A 13500-nucleotide genomic window follows, 5' to 3' on the forward strand; every position below is an offset into this window, starting at 1 on the left:
GCAGGGCACTAGTAGGGAGCAACGAGTGAGAATCTTTAGGAGGTATTTGTTGGTTTGGTTTGGTTTGGGTTTGGTTGTGGTTTTTTGTTGTTTTGTTTTGTTTTTCTGTAAACACAGCCAGACCTTTGCATGCCCGAGATCCTTCTGGGAAGTGCTGATGTTGTTACCTGAGTCAGGTAGCTTGGTCAGAATTATTAAGAATTTTGGAAGCAGTGTTTCAGTTTCTGCCCTTCAGATTTTCATGCAGGCACCTGGATTCACAAAATAGCCTTGCTCCGAACCATCCTAACTTAGCTTCGTGTTTTTCTGTAGGGCTAACACAAAGCGCCTTCAGGCCTCCCTCAGTCCACTGGATGGAGTCAAGCAATTTAACACTGGGTCTGGCTGGCAGCCACTTCAACATCCTAGCCACAGAAACTGAGCAGACCTGGGGGCTGACGGCTGTATGTGCTTCCACACCAAGGGCCTGTTACCAACACGTTTGGAGCAGCTCTGAGTGACCTTCCTCAAAAGAAAGCATTAGTCACTTTACAGCACTAAATGTGAGAAAAGGTTAAAACCAATAAAGAGTCATCTACTAACCTGACTGTATTTTTTTTTCTTTCAAGGTATCATCTGGAACAACCAATATGTCACAAGTGAACGATTCTTTTAGAAGAGTCAGAATCACAGAATGGTTTGGGCTGGAAGGGACCTTAAAGACCATCCAGTTCCAACCCCCCTGCCATGGGCAGGGACACCTCCCACCAGACCAGGTTGCCCAAAGCCCCATCCAGCCTGGCCTTGAACACCTCCAGCGATGGGGCATCCACAGCTTCTCTGGGCAGCCTGTGCCTCACCACCATTCATGGTAAAGAATTTCTTCTTTATATCTAATCTAAACCTACCCTCTTTCAGTTTAAAGCCATTAATCATTGTTCTATCACTACACTCCCTGACAAAGAGTCTCTCCAAGAAAATTATAGGTTGTTAAGGCTGGCTCACCCTTCCTTTTAGCAGGGATAAATGCATCCCACGCTCTTCCACCATTACTGCTCAGGAGGGTACCACCAAGCAGGTAGATTCACAGAATCCCAAAGTCGCTTAGCTGGGAAGGGACCTCAGGAGGTCTCTGGTCCAATCTCCTGCCCAAAGCAGTGCCAGCTCTCCTCAGGGTTTTCTCTAGTTAGCTCTTGAAAACCTCCAAAGATGGAGCCTGCACAACCCCTCTGGAGAGTCTGTTCCAGTGTTTGATCACTCTCACAGGGAGTTTTTTTCCCGTTATATAAAGTCATATCCTTTCCTATTTCCCACTGTCTCTTGTTCTCCCATTGTACACCTCCATAACAAGCCTAACCTTTTGCTGATGACTTCACCATAGGTCCTCCATCACCCTGTCCTAAGCCAAGTTTCTAGACTTTACTTAGTCAATATGCTGGCTGAAATCCTCCCCAGCTTTTAGCCTTTGTTAAGCCATTGACCTCTATCTCCCTGTATCTAGTAGGGTCTCTGCAGCAGAAACATGCCATCTTTTCCACCCACGAGTAGCTCTCAGCTCAGCCACGGTGCTACCACAAGCAAACAACAATCTCCGTAGTACCATAGTCCTTTAGACAGCAAGTTCTTCTCTTAGTTGGTAAGACTGCAATATGCTTGGCACTCCCACTCATGACATTTTGTCCCTCACAGCACTGCAGGATTGGACTCTAAACCTGTAATTGGTTCAGAGCCAGGCTGAGGGATGGATTTCAGCCTCGCCTGGGTTCAGCACTCTTTCACGGACTCACAAGTGAGCCAAGTGGCTTTTGTCCAAAAACGTTCCTACTCCTGTCCAGCAACTCTCAGTACGTCATCACGGGTGATGGTAACATGTTCCCAGCTGTGTGCAAAGCGGGCTGCCACAGAAGCACTTGCATAAGATAACTGATAATTTTTGCTGTTTGTCTTTGAAGGAAAGTAAATATGCCTTTTATCTATTCTGTGTATGTGTATACACATACATAACTTCTTGAATCAGGAAACTATTCTGAGTTTCATGATTCCTCAGGGAGAATGTGAAGGCTTCCTCAGGGAGAATGTGAATGAGAGAGCAGGGGTGCTCTCTCCCCTAATCCTGTCCATTCTTCTTCAGTGAATGTAAAGAAAAATCCTACAATGCATCATAAATGCATCAGGTCATTAAAAATAAGCAGCAATTATGTAAGAGGTTAAGTAGCACAGCAGGTTTACGGAAGAGTGCATACATCCCTCAGTATGCACTAGCATCATATTGCATATTATGACATAGAGTAATAATAAACAGGTACATTATGTATATGTGTTACAACAGTATTAAAATTATAAGAAAACATGAACTAAATAATGATTCAGAGTGATAAATTAATGTTTGCGTTAACCATTAAGGTTGGTACTCACTGTTCAGTGCCAACCATAGAGTGAACAGGATATTTTGTCCTGTTGTCAATGGATAAACACTTCTAAACAAACAAACACCCAAACCCCACTTCCACGCTTGGCGGCTACCAGTGCTCTTCTGAACCTGCTGGCAAGGACTGTGTACACAGAAGCGAGGTCATCTCCCCATCTAAGGCTCGAGAAACCTGATGATAAAGAGGAAGAGAAGCTAGCTACTTGGTCACTTCCAACAGTCCACAGAGGAGCGTGTTGTCAGGTATGGCTGTAGTTTTTGTTGTGGAGACGGTTGTGCACTGACTGCTGGACTAAAACCTCTGGCTGATGGCACCATTCAGGCACTTGGCGGTTATGCCTAAACTACAGTTGACATGCAGCTCTACTATCTTCGCGTTGTGAACGTCATTGCACCTGAGCAGTGGGGTACAGACTCCCCATAAAGCTCAGTTCTCTGCAGTTCCCCCTGAATGCAGCCCCTTAAAGATCATTAAGAAAATTAGGTTGGTGGCGTTCAGTATTGTGCCAGGCCAACTCTGCCATTTGTCCATGTCCTTTGACAGCGGGAAGCTTGTACCTACCACCTGCAGTAACAGCTCCCTGAGGGGAGGAGAAGGCCTGGACCCCATAGGCTCTGAATCAGTTCTACAAGTACCTATACTGCTAATAACAATCCCTGCCTAGGAATAATGCCCTCAATAGCATGCTTTAACTTTTGGTTAGCCCTGAGGTGGTCGGGCGGCTGGGCTCGATGGTCTTTGAAGGTCCCTTCCAACTGAGCTCTCCTCGCCTCGCCTCGCCTCACCTCTCCTCTCCTCATGTTCGTCTCATCTTTTCTCGTCTAGTCCTGTCCTGTCCTGTCCTGTCCTGTCCACCTGTTTGATCCTTCAGGAAGCTGTAGTGGGTTTACGTGGCAAGGTTTTGGTAGCAGGGCGCCATAGGGGTGGCTTCTGTGAGAAGAATCTAGAAGCTGCCCCATGTTAGGTAAGGGCCCTGCCGCTGACCAGAGCCAAGCCAATAAGTGATGTTGTTTGCGCCTCTATGAGAGCATATTTTAAGATAGAGGAAAAAAATGTTGTGCCACACAGCAGCTGGGAGAGTGAGAGGAGTGAGGAACAGCCTTGCAGGCGCCAAGGTCAGTGAAGAAGGAGGGGGAGAGGTGCTCCAGGCGCTGGAGAAGAAGTCCCCTGCGGCCTGTGGAGAGGCCCCCGGTGGAGCAGGCTGTCCCCCTGCAGCCCATGGGTCCCACATGGAGCAGATCTCCACGCTGCAGCCCGTGGAGGAGCCCCCGGTGGAGCAGGTGGATGTGGCCTGGAGGAGGCTGCGGCCCATGGAGAGCCCCCGCAGGAGCAGGCCCCGGGCCGGAGCTGCAGCCCGTGGAGAGGAGCCCACGCAGGAGCAGGGGGTCTGGGGGGAGCTGCCGCCCGTGGGGGATCCAGGTTGGAGCAGTTTGCTCCTGAGGGATGGACCCCGTGGTACGGACCCATATCTGGAGCAGTTCTTGGAGAGCTGCTGCCTGTGGGCAGCCCACGCCGGATCAGTTCAGCAAGGACGGCGTCCCGTGGGAGGGACCCCACAGCACAGGGGATGAGAGTGACCGAGAAGGAGCGGCATAGAAGAAGCGCTATAGACTGACCATAACCCCATTCCCCCGTTCCCCTGTGCTGCTCGGGGGGAGGAGGTGGAAGAGGGTGGGTGAGGGGGAAAGGTGCTTTTGGTTTCTTTCCTTTGTTTCTCGCTTCTCTAGCTTGTTAGTAATAGGCAATAAATCTTACTGTCTCCCTATGCTGAGTCTGTTTTGCCTGTCACGATAATTACTGTGCGATCGCCTCGTCCTTATCTCAACCCTTGAGCCCTTTTCATTGTATTTTCTCCCCGTTCCTCTTTGAGGAGGGGGAGTGAGAGAGCGGTTGTGGTGGAGCTCGGCCACCCATCCGAGTAAAACCACCACAGAAGATTGCCAGCTTTCCTTACTGTGCAAAAGCACCAGAGAGGCAGGAGAAGCTCCTGTGCTGCAGGCACGTCCCTGTGGTCTTCCTCAGGCACAGAGAGGTGGCCCTGCCACTGTGCCAAGCTGCTCTAGGGGTGCAGCAGAAGGGAAAGGGACAGAGGGCAGAAAACGTGTCAAATTTCAATTTGTAGTGGGCTTTTGCTTAGCTGGTGCAGGGTGAGGGCAGTGTGAGCTTGGCTTTGCCTGCAAAACGCCATGCAGACATAGACTTGGTTTGAAAAACCTGCTAAATTGACATGACAGACATCGTGAAGATCTAAGCAGCAAATTAAGGAATTAGTGTAAATAGAGGGATTTCCAGTACTGTGGGATGAATTTATCTTTCAAGTAAATAACACACAGAAGGGAATGCAAATTTGAGGGGGAAAGCAATCAAAACTTCCAGTCAGCAAAAAGCTCCTAGCTAGGCTACTGTTTCCAAAGTTGATTTCTGCTCCCGTCTGTGTGCCTTCAAGGATAACAAGTTACAGCAGCTAAAAACACCCCGTCCTGAGTTCACCTGTCCTTTCAACATTGCGGTGCAGGGCAGGCAGCAAAATAAGTGTGTGTGCATTGAGGTATGTGTGCACCTGTAACACATCCGAAGAGCCAGCATGCCACACTTTTCCCTTAAAACTCGTTTCCGAAGCCTTTAAGCGGGGATGTGCGTGTAGCCAGAAGGGGAATGCGGCAGAGGGCACTCGTGGCCTGGCTGCTGGCTCTGCGCTGTGGCCACGCGTGCTCTGGCAGGGCTGGAAGTGCGTGGCATGGTGGGCACGGCCTGTGCCCTCCGAAATAAATGCAGGCCTGGAGAGAGGGCCTGCTGGGAGTGACAGCCTCTCTTCCGGCAAAGGAAAGGTCAGATCCCTGGCTGGTATCAGTCAGGGTGTGTTACAGATTTCATCTGTGCTATTTAATGAGCGATTGGATGCGGCAAACCTCATGCAGCAGTGATGCCAGATCATCTGCGGTGCAGCAACTTCCCTCTTGCGCGTGAATCGCTGGCACCGGTGCACAGCAGCTCCCCAGCACCCAGGGGAGATGTTTCTGGTGGTTGAAGCCCCCCAGCAGCACAGGGCAGGCCGAACGGCTCCCCTCAGCCTGGCCCCCCGGCTGGGACAGGACACAGATGGCTGGGGAGAAACCGGAGATGTCTTGAGTTTTCCTCTTTCTGGCCACCCTTCACTCTGTCATCACAGACTGGGAGGCTCTGGAGGGGCACACGTCAAGCAGCCACTGCTGAGAAGAGATGCTCGGGGAGTCTCCCCCGGGGCAGGCCCTCCCTGGAGCATCTCGCTGGTGGCGTGGGACATGGGGTAATCTCTGCTGCTGCGTTTCTGGGAGCTTTGGATCAGGTCTGCCAAGCTGCTGGTGCCTGTAGCTGCCCCAGCTCTGTCAGGGCTGCCTCGTCTGGCACTGGATGTGTCTGGCTGGAGCTACGTGCTGCCTGGGGCTCCTGAGCACTGCCCCTCTCCAGGGTATTACTGCAGCCAGGGCCAGAGCAGGTGGTGGGACCTCGGTACCCCGAGCTGATCCTCCCAGGCTCGGTTTTGCACAGCCTGAGTTGTGAGGCACGTTGACCATTAGGTCTGCACTGCTGATCATGTATCTTTTCCTTCCCTTCCCTGTCCCTGTTTTTTTTTTTTTTTTAATTATTATTATTTATTTTTTTTTATTAAGGAACAGGGAGGTGTGGGCTTGGATATTTTTCCAGGGGGGACACTGAGGGAATGCTGTTACCTGTGCCCCTCTGTCTCTCCCTGAATCTTTGGAATTGCCCTCCTAAATTCCTGGTTCAGGGGAGATGCTGTGTGGATCTGTGTGCTTGAAAGTGACAAGAAATTAAAATGAAAGCAAGACTTATAGCAAAGGGGCAGCGGAAGGGCCTTGTGGCTTGGTCAGGAAGACAAAGCAGCAGGTGCTTAAGACTCAGTGGTTTCAGTGGGAGTTAAGATGTTGGCTGAAGCAAGAGGCATTCCTGACAGCATTTTGACCATATGCTCATGGGAAAATTCATGGCCTTTCAGAGGCAGTGATACTAGTAGGAAGCAAATAATTTTCATTGCCATTAAAATCTCCTGAAAAAAAAAAAAAAGAATAAAAAGAGAAAAAGAAATCAAAACCAAACCAAAAGTGTGTCACTCATACAAGCATTATGTTCCAATTTTGGGGACCATGCTCATCGTTTCTTTCTGTGTTTTACTAAAGCTCTAAAAGTTCACCTCTGGGTTAATAAATCTCATTACTGGTGCACTGAGTTTCGTTTTAATACATTTCTATGTTTGAAGTGGAATGCTGGAAATGATCACATTTTTCCTGATGAGCAGTCTCTAGTAATTTTAACATGTTGATGCAGTACACTTGAACCAAATATCATGCAGAATTTCTATAATATGTCATTCCCTTTGTGTCACACCTTCATCTCTTTATTCAAGGTAAGAATGGCATTTAAATAGTGCACATTTATTTTTCACTGAGGAGAAATGTTTCTTGCTTCCTATTTAAATCATTCCTAGTTAGGGCTCTTCAGATTAATTAATTTTAGACCCAGATCTATTTCTATTTATAGGATCACAAACACACATCCAGTACTGACACCCAGCTAGATAACAAATCCTATCAGCAGGCTGACTTTCCACTCAGCACTCCTAGTACTTTCGTTCCTACCAGGCTGCTGTTACAAATCCATCCAGGACAGAAAATTAGGATCAGGTGGATCATCAGAAAGTAGGAAGTTATTCTAGCTAAAAGGACCTCACTAATACACTTTATTCCCAGAAGACAGAGGGCATCAGCTAGCTGATTATTGAGAACAGTTCATTTTCTGGAAGTCAGAAACCCCAGTGAATACAAATATTTTACAAACTTGGAGGTTTTATTAACTCCCAGCTGCAATCTGTGGAAAGTGAAATCACAAAAAATCCCTTTAAAAATCTCAAAACTGAACATCATGCTAGCTTTGCTACAGATACTGGAGTCAAGTATGGAGGCACACCTGGCTTACAGGGTTGTTGCTACTCCAGTATGTTGCCAGTTCTTTGAAATACCCCTTCATATAGACTTCATCAGCTCAGTTATTAATACCAAAACATCTTTTTCATTTAATTCCTTCAGATTAATTTAATGTTTTTGAGGACCTTCCTTCCTTTTTAGGATGAAATCCCATCTTTTTCGTTTGTACTTGGCAGGGACAAATCTCAACACAATAAGAGGGATTGTCTCAAAAACAGTGAGTTGTGAGCATTTGGGAAGAAATTTGAGAAATTTTGGGTAGGATGGTATTCAAATTTGTTAATTCTTTCAAATTTTTTTCCTAGGAAATAATTAAGTTAATTCTTTCAAATTATTTCATAGGAAGTATATGCATTACTTTATAGATATAAATCTTTTTAGGTTGGCTTATATTATCTTGGATTCTCATCTTTCAGGAGGCAACAGCCCCTTACACTTTTACTTGGCAAGCTGTCTCTTTATAGACAAGATGACTCCGTTAGCTTAAGTTTATTGCACAGATAATTGTTTTGCTGTGAGAGAGTACACTAGCCCTAAGCACATCTGAAGTTATTTCTCCGAAATCACGAGAAATCTATTAAACTTTATATTTTAATGCCTGCAGACTGTGGGAGTCTTTATGGTTTGAAAACATCATTGGCCACATTTTTCATTGTCTTTTCCTTTACTAGTTGAATCTTTCTGAGTGTCTCCCATGTCTAGGTTCCCTTGGGAGCTCTGCACTTGGATTTCCCCTTGCCAGCTCTTCTGACCTGTTCAGCAAGATGATGCCTGGGCATTGGGGCACCAGTGGGGAAGTTTCACAGGGACATCTGGGGTATTGGAGAGGATGAGAGAAGAGTTGGGGAATGGGTCCCATCATCTTACGGTAAACAGCTACTTTCCTCTTATAATGTATTGTATCTTATAGTCTAGTCTTCAGGCTAGTGAGGCATCCTAGGCATTGCAGCTCATGGACAACAAAGAAAAAGGAGAAAGGGGAGATGAAGAAACAGCTGAGGGGCCCGCAGACAACGTTTAATCCTCTGCAGACAGCAGGTACAAAAGACCATGAAGAGAGCCCCTTCTTTCACAACAAGGGCACTGTCTGCCCAACAGCAGCTGTGTCCTTGGTCAGTCAGATCAGGATGGAGCTGAAGGAGTCAGTGTGGTTGGGTGCCCTTACACAGATAATACTGAGCAAAGAAAAATGGGAGTAGTGGGGTTCAGGATTACTTGATATGAGCAAGTTGGCCAATATTCAAGTGCCAGGTAAGCCTGTTTTGGCATAGAGCTAACACCTATAGGATTGTTCAAGTGAAGTGCTTGAAGCTTGTTTCAAACACACCTTTTCAGCACATTACTGGCTGACTTAAGCAGATTGCTTGCTTGAATTGTGTCCCATCCCCAAACCAAAACTCTTTCAGCATACAGGAAGCTTGGGTGCCTAGCTGAGTAGTGGAGATTTCATGTCAGAACCCAAGCACCTAGGGGCTAGGTATTGAGTTAACGGGCAAGGAAACGCTGAAGCACTTGGCCTCTGGCACCTAGGTGGGTGATGCTTCTGCATTTGCTTGGACAGAAAATGGTTGCTAGAATAACTGTTTAACATGAGAACTGTGATTACAAGCTGTACTTGTGCAGCTGGCAGCATGTATCATACAATATTTCTCTTCTCCTCTGGAATAAGGCTTAATAACTCTCAGTAATGCATACCCATTTGTGTGGCTTTTAATAACACCACTTTAAAGGGAACATTTTTACCACTGGATATACTTACAAGTGATAAAGTCATGGAATGAAATTCTGCCTTGCTTGAGCTGGTGAGGACTTAAAACCACAAAGAGATTCAAGGCCTGTCCAGTAGGAGAACATAAGGTATATCAGACCACAGGAAAGTGTCAGTGCTTCCAGCTAGTCATATAATTGATAGTTACCGTGAAGCTCGACAATTATCTAAAATGCTGCCCTTAAAAATGAACATTTGGAAATGTGCCAGATTGCAAACTTCAATGTTTATGATCAGACAACGCAGGCGATGCTTTCTTTTAGAAAGTGGGTACAATGAGAAACAAATGACAAAAGCATTTGATTTCATGTGTGTGGTCTTCAACAAATTAGCAAAAAATCCTCTGAGGGCAGGATGAGAGTTTGCAGGCATCATGAAAGAAATTTATTTTTAAAAGGACCTTGAAAGAGGGCTGTATGAATAGCTTGTGAAAAAAAAAAAAAAAAAAGTCTGATTGGATGGTATGCAGACAAATTAGGGGAGATATTACTAATTTTTATCTTCATCTTTGGTAGCCAGGCCTGTTTTCTGGAAAGAAAATTTCCTTGAAAAACTTGTTACTATGAAAACATGGTCTGTTAATAGAGTCCTAAGCATACCACCCAAAAGCAGAGTCCATACACATGTATGTTTTCACATGAAAATTTTGGCCAGCACTAGACAAGTGACTTCATAGTGTTTTTCTTATTTTATGTGAAAAGTAGATTGGATCAGTATATACTATAATTCAAATTTGTCTTCTTTTCCTGCGGTAGGAGCACTCTGACACCAAGACTGGTCATTCCTTGTTTCTGTGTTGCTAGTTAAATGTGTTGTGGGTTTTGTGTTTTGTTTTGTTGTTTTGGTTTTGGTTTTGGTTTTGGTTTGTTTTGTTTTTTGATAAGCAAAGATAAATACTGATGGACAAGAAAATAAAGATGCTAACAGGTGTTCTTTGTACCATGTGCTGCTCAGCATTTTACACTTAGCCACATATGTGTGTGCTGAGACTTTTTTTTTTCAGAACTAAACCTAATTAGTCCACTTATTCTACATGCAGCAAGCATTTGAAGAAATATCTAATGAACATGCGATCAGCTCCAATGCTGTAAATACAAATAGCTGGTGGAACAGCTTCTGCTTGTGAAGTCTCCTGATTTAAAATGTAGATCCCAGGCTGATGATCATGCTGATCTTTTACTCAACCTTTTGGATGGCAAAAGCCTGCCCAAAACAGAGACAGGCATGCAGATATAGCCACTTTTGGGGTGAAGTTTTAAATCTCACAACTCAAACAAATAAAATAAAATAGATTTTTTTTGGTTTCTTCCACTTTCTCCAGAAAAACAAAACAAAAAAAACACTATTTTTGAAGAAAAATAGCTCTTTAGATAACTATGACAGAGGATGATTTTTCTAGTTTCAAAGTATATGAAAAAATTGTAACGTTATATGCTTTTGTCATCTAATTATCAGAAATTAAGGCTTCCACCTTTTCCAGTTTTGCATTTGCATTCGTAATAGCATGTTGCCATGGCGAAATCTTATAATCCTTGACTTCCTTCATGAAAACACATCCTTACAGGAGTATAGGAAAAAATAAAAATAGTAGGGCGGCATCTGGGTTTTCTTGCTCCGATCCCACACGCAGACAGCTACGGAGGCAGTGAGGCAGCCAGCAGCCTGGGCCTGGAGGCTGAGGCTGCCGGAGGCCGTTTCATCTCGGTGACACTCATCCCGTGCGGAGCACGCGGAGGTGGCGTGTCCTCGCCGGGGGGACAAAAGAGGGCTGGATGTGTCAAAGGGAATCAAGCCGCAAAAAGCTGGAGAAGCTGCCTATTGTCCCCAGCTCGTGCTATTAAATGTGGGATTAAGGAGGAAACAGTCCCCCGGCTCATTGGGCCCATTCAAGAGGAGCTTGTTCCAAAATTTTTTGACAGGGGTGGCTTCTATTCAGAGCCCTGGCTGATATCACCGGCCACACAAAGGGGCTTTAGGGGGTTAATTAAAACCAGGTAATGGAAAGAATCGAGTACTGACACTTCACAAATGCCAGCGTGGATCCAAAGCAAGAGAAAAGACATATGGTAGGAAGAGCAACCTCCCTGCTGCCACCCGCTCGCTTATCCTCAGCCGGTGATTGACACTTGATTATTTTTGGGGTGAAACTGAACATTAGCAGTTAGTTCCTATTCTTCTGCTGCGAAACATGAGCAGGATTGGCTCGCCGTCAGCCCCGCAGAGATCAGCAGCCCCTGCAAGCCTCATACATTCCCAGATGGTCCCTGAAATGCTCCTGTACGAGCAGACGGATGAATCGTGACGCACCCTTCCCATGTTCTCCTCCAGTTTATGTAATGCTGCCACCACTGTTTCTCCCCTTGGCGCTCCAGAATAAGAGCAGGCGGGATGCCCAAGGATGCGCCGGGTCCATCTCCACAGCCTCTTTTCCTCTGCACAACCTGGCAGCCTGAGCGCAGGCAGTAAATGTGGTACATGGTTATCCAGTTCCACAGCTTCCCAAAACTGAGTGACTAAATGGAAAAATCTTGGGATACACACTTGGGGCACACGCAAAACGTCACAAGCTTATGCCAGGTTTACGCAGATATGAACTCTCTGGGAAAAGAAGTGTTTATTATTTATACTGGGAGATTTCAAATGGGTATTACCTAGGCATTTCTTTTACTACACTTATTCTAAAGTTAAATTACCTAAAAATGGAACAAAACACTTCTATCTTGATCAAAGCAAAAGGTTTGTGTTTGTCATTTTCCTTTTCTTTCTTTCTTTCTTTCTTTCTTTCTTTCTTTCTTTCTTTCTTTCGTTCGTTCTTTTGTTCTTTCGTTCTTTCTTTCTTTCTTTCTTTCTTTCTTTCTTTCTTTCTTTCTTTCTTTTTTTCTGCTGATTTTTTCAAACTTTTGTGGAAATCCCATTTTTGATCCTCTGTGGGGAACTCGGCTCTAGCTAGAACTAACTCAGCAGTCCCAAACTTTTCTGATTATGCCACTATTTACAGAGTGAGCACTTTTTGTGATTTAACTGCCGGATGACATTGTGTTTCAAGTGTGGTCTCAGCTCCTAAATTCAGAAGAGCTGCACTAACAAGACATGCATATTACTGCCTGGAAAGAGGCTCTCTTCTGGAGATATTGACAGACAGACAATTTGCTGTAAATCAACCTGGGCCACTAACGTGCAGCACAACAGCTGCTTCGTGGCAATTTGTTTGCAAGTGGGCTCTTACTCAGCAGTAAATGCGAAACAAATGTCCCTTCTTTGTGGGAGCAGCAAGGGTCACTCCTCCTGACAGGGTTACCAGGTTAAGAACACGGTTGCAAGCACTTCATGCGAAATAACTGATGTGCAGCAAAGTCAGACCACATCACCTAGCTTGTTGGTCCTTGCTTGTAAGCACCGGGTGAGGGAAAGATTGCTTGGAAGAAGCTGACCTTATTGCAGCACCTACAGGTAGCACGTGCAGCTATGGCTGCAGTGTTTTCACCACAGAGGGGTGGCTTCCTATGGATGTAAGTACAAGCACCTTCTGCCAGCAATGGACCAACTGGAGATATTGACTGTCTGACCCCTGTGGACTGCCGTTAAAGACAACAAAAAATCCTTTTACAAATACATCAACGCGAAACGGAGGACTAGGGAGAATCTCCATCCTCTACTGGATGCGAGGGGAAACCTAGTTACTAAGGATGAGGAAAAGGCTGAGGTGCTTAATGCCGCCTTTGCCTCAGTCTTTAGCGGCATTACCGGTTGTTCTCCGGACACCCAGTGCCCTGAGCTGGTGGAAGGGGATGGGGAGCAGGATGTGGCCTTCGCTATCCATGAGGAAATGGTTGGCGACCTGCTACGGAGCTTGGATGTGCGCAAGTCGATGGGGCCTGATGGGATCCACCCGAGGGTACTGCGAGAACTGGCGGAGGAGCTGGCCGAGCCGCTTTCCATCATTTATCGGCAGTCCTGGCTATCGGGGGAGGTCCCGGTTGACTGGCGGCTAGCCAATGTGACGCCCATCTATAAGAAGGGCCGGAGGGCAGACCCGGGGAACTATAGGCCTGTCAGTTTGACCTCAGTGCCGGGGAAGCTCATGGAGCAGATTATCTTGAGGGTCATCACGCGGCACTTGCAGGGCAAGCAGGCGATCAGGCCCAGTCAGCATGGGTTTATGAAAGGCAGGTCCTGCTTGACGAACCTGATCTCCTTCTATGACCAAGTGACGCGCTTGGTGGATGAGGGAAAGGCTGTGGACGTGGTCTACCTTGACCTAAGTAAGGCTTTTGACACCGTTCCCCACAACATTCTCCTCAAGAAACTGGCTGCTCGTGGCTTGGACTGGCGTACGCTTCGC

This window comes from Anser brachyrhynchus (genome assembly GCF_964034855.1).
Source record: "Anser brachyrhynchus genome assembly, chromosome: 1".
Classification (NCBI taxonomy): Eukaryota; Metazoa; Chordata; class Aves; order Anseriformes; family Anatidae; genus Anser; species Anser brachyrhynchus.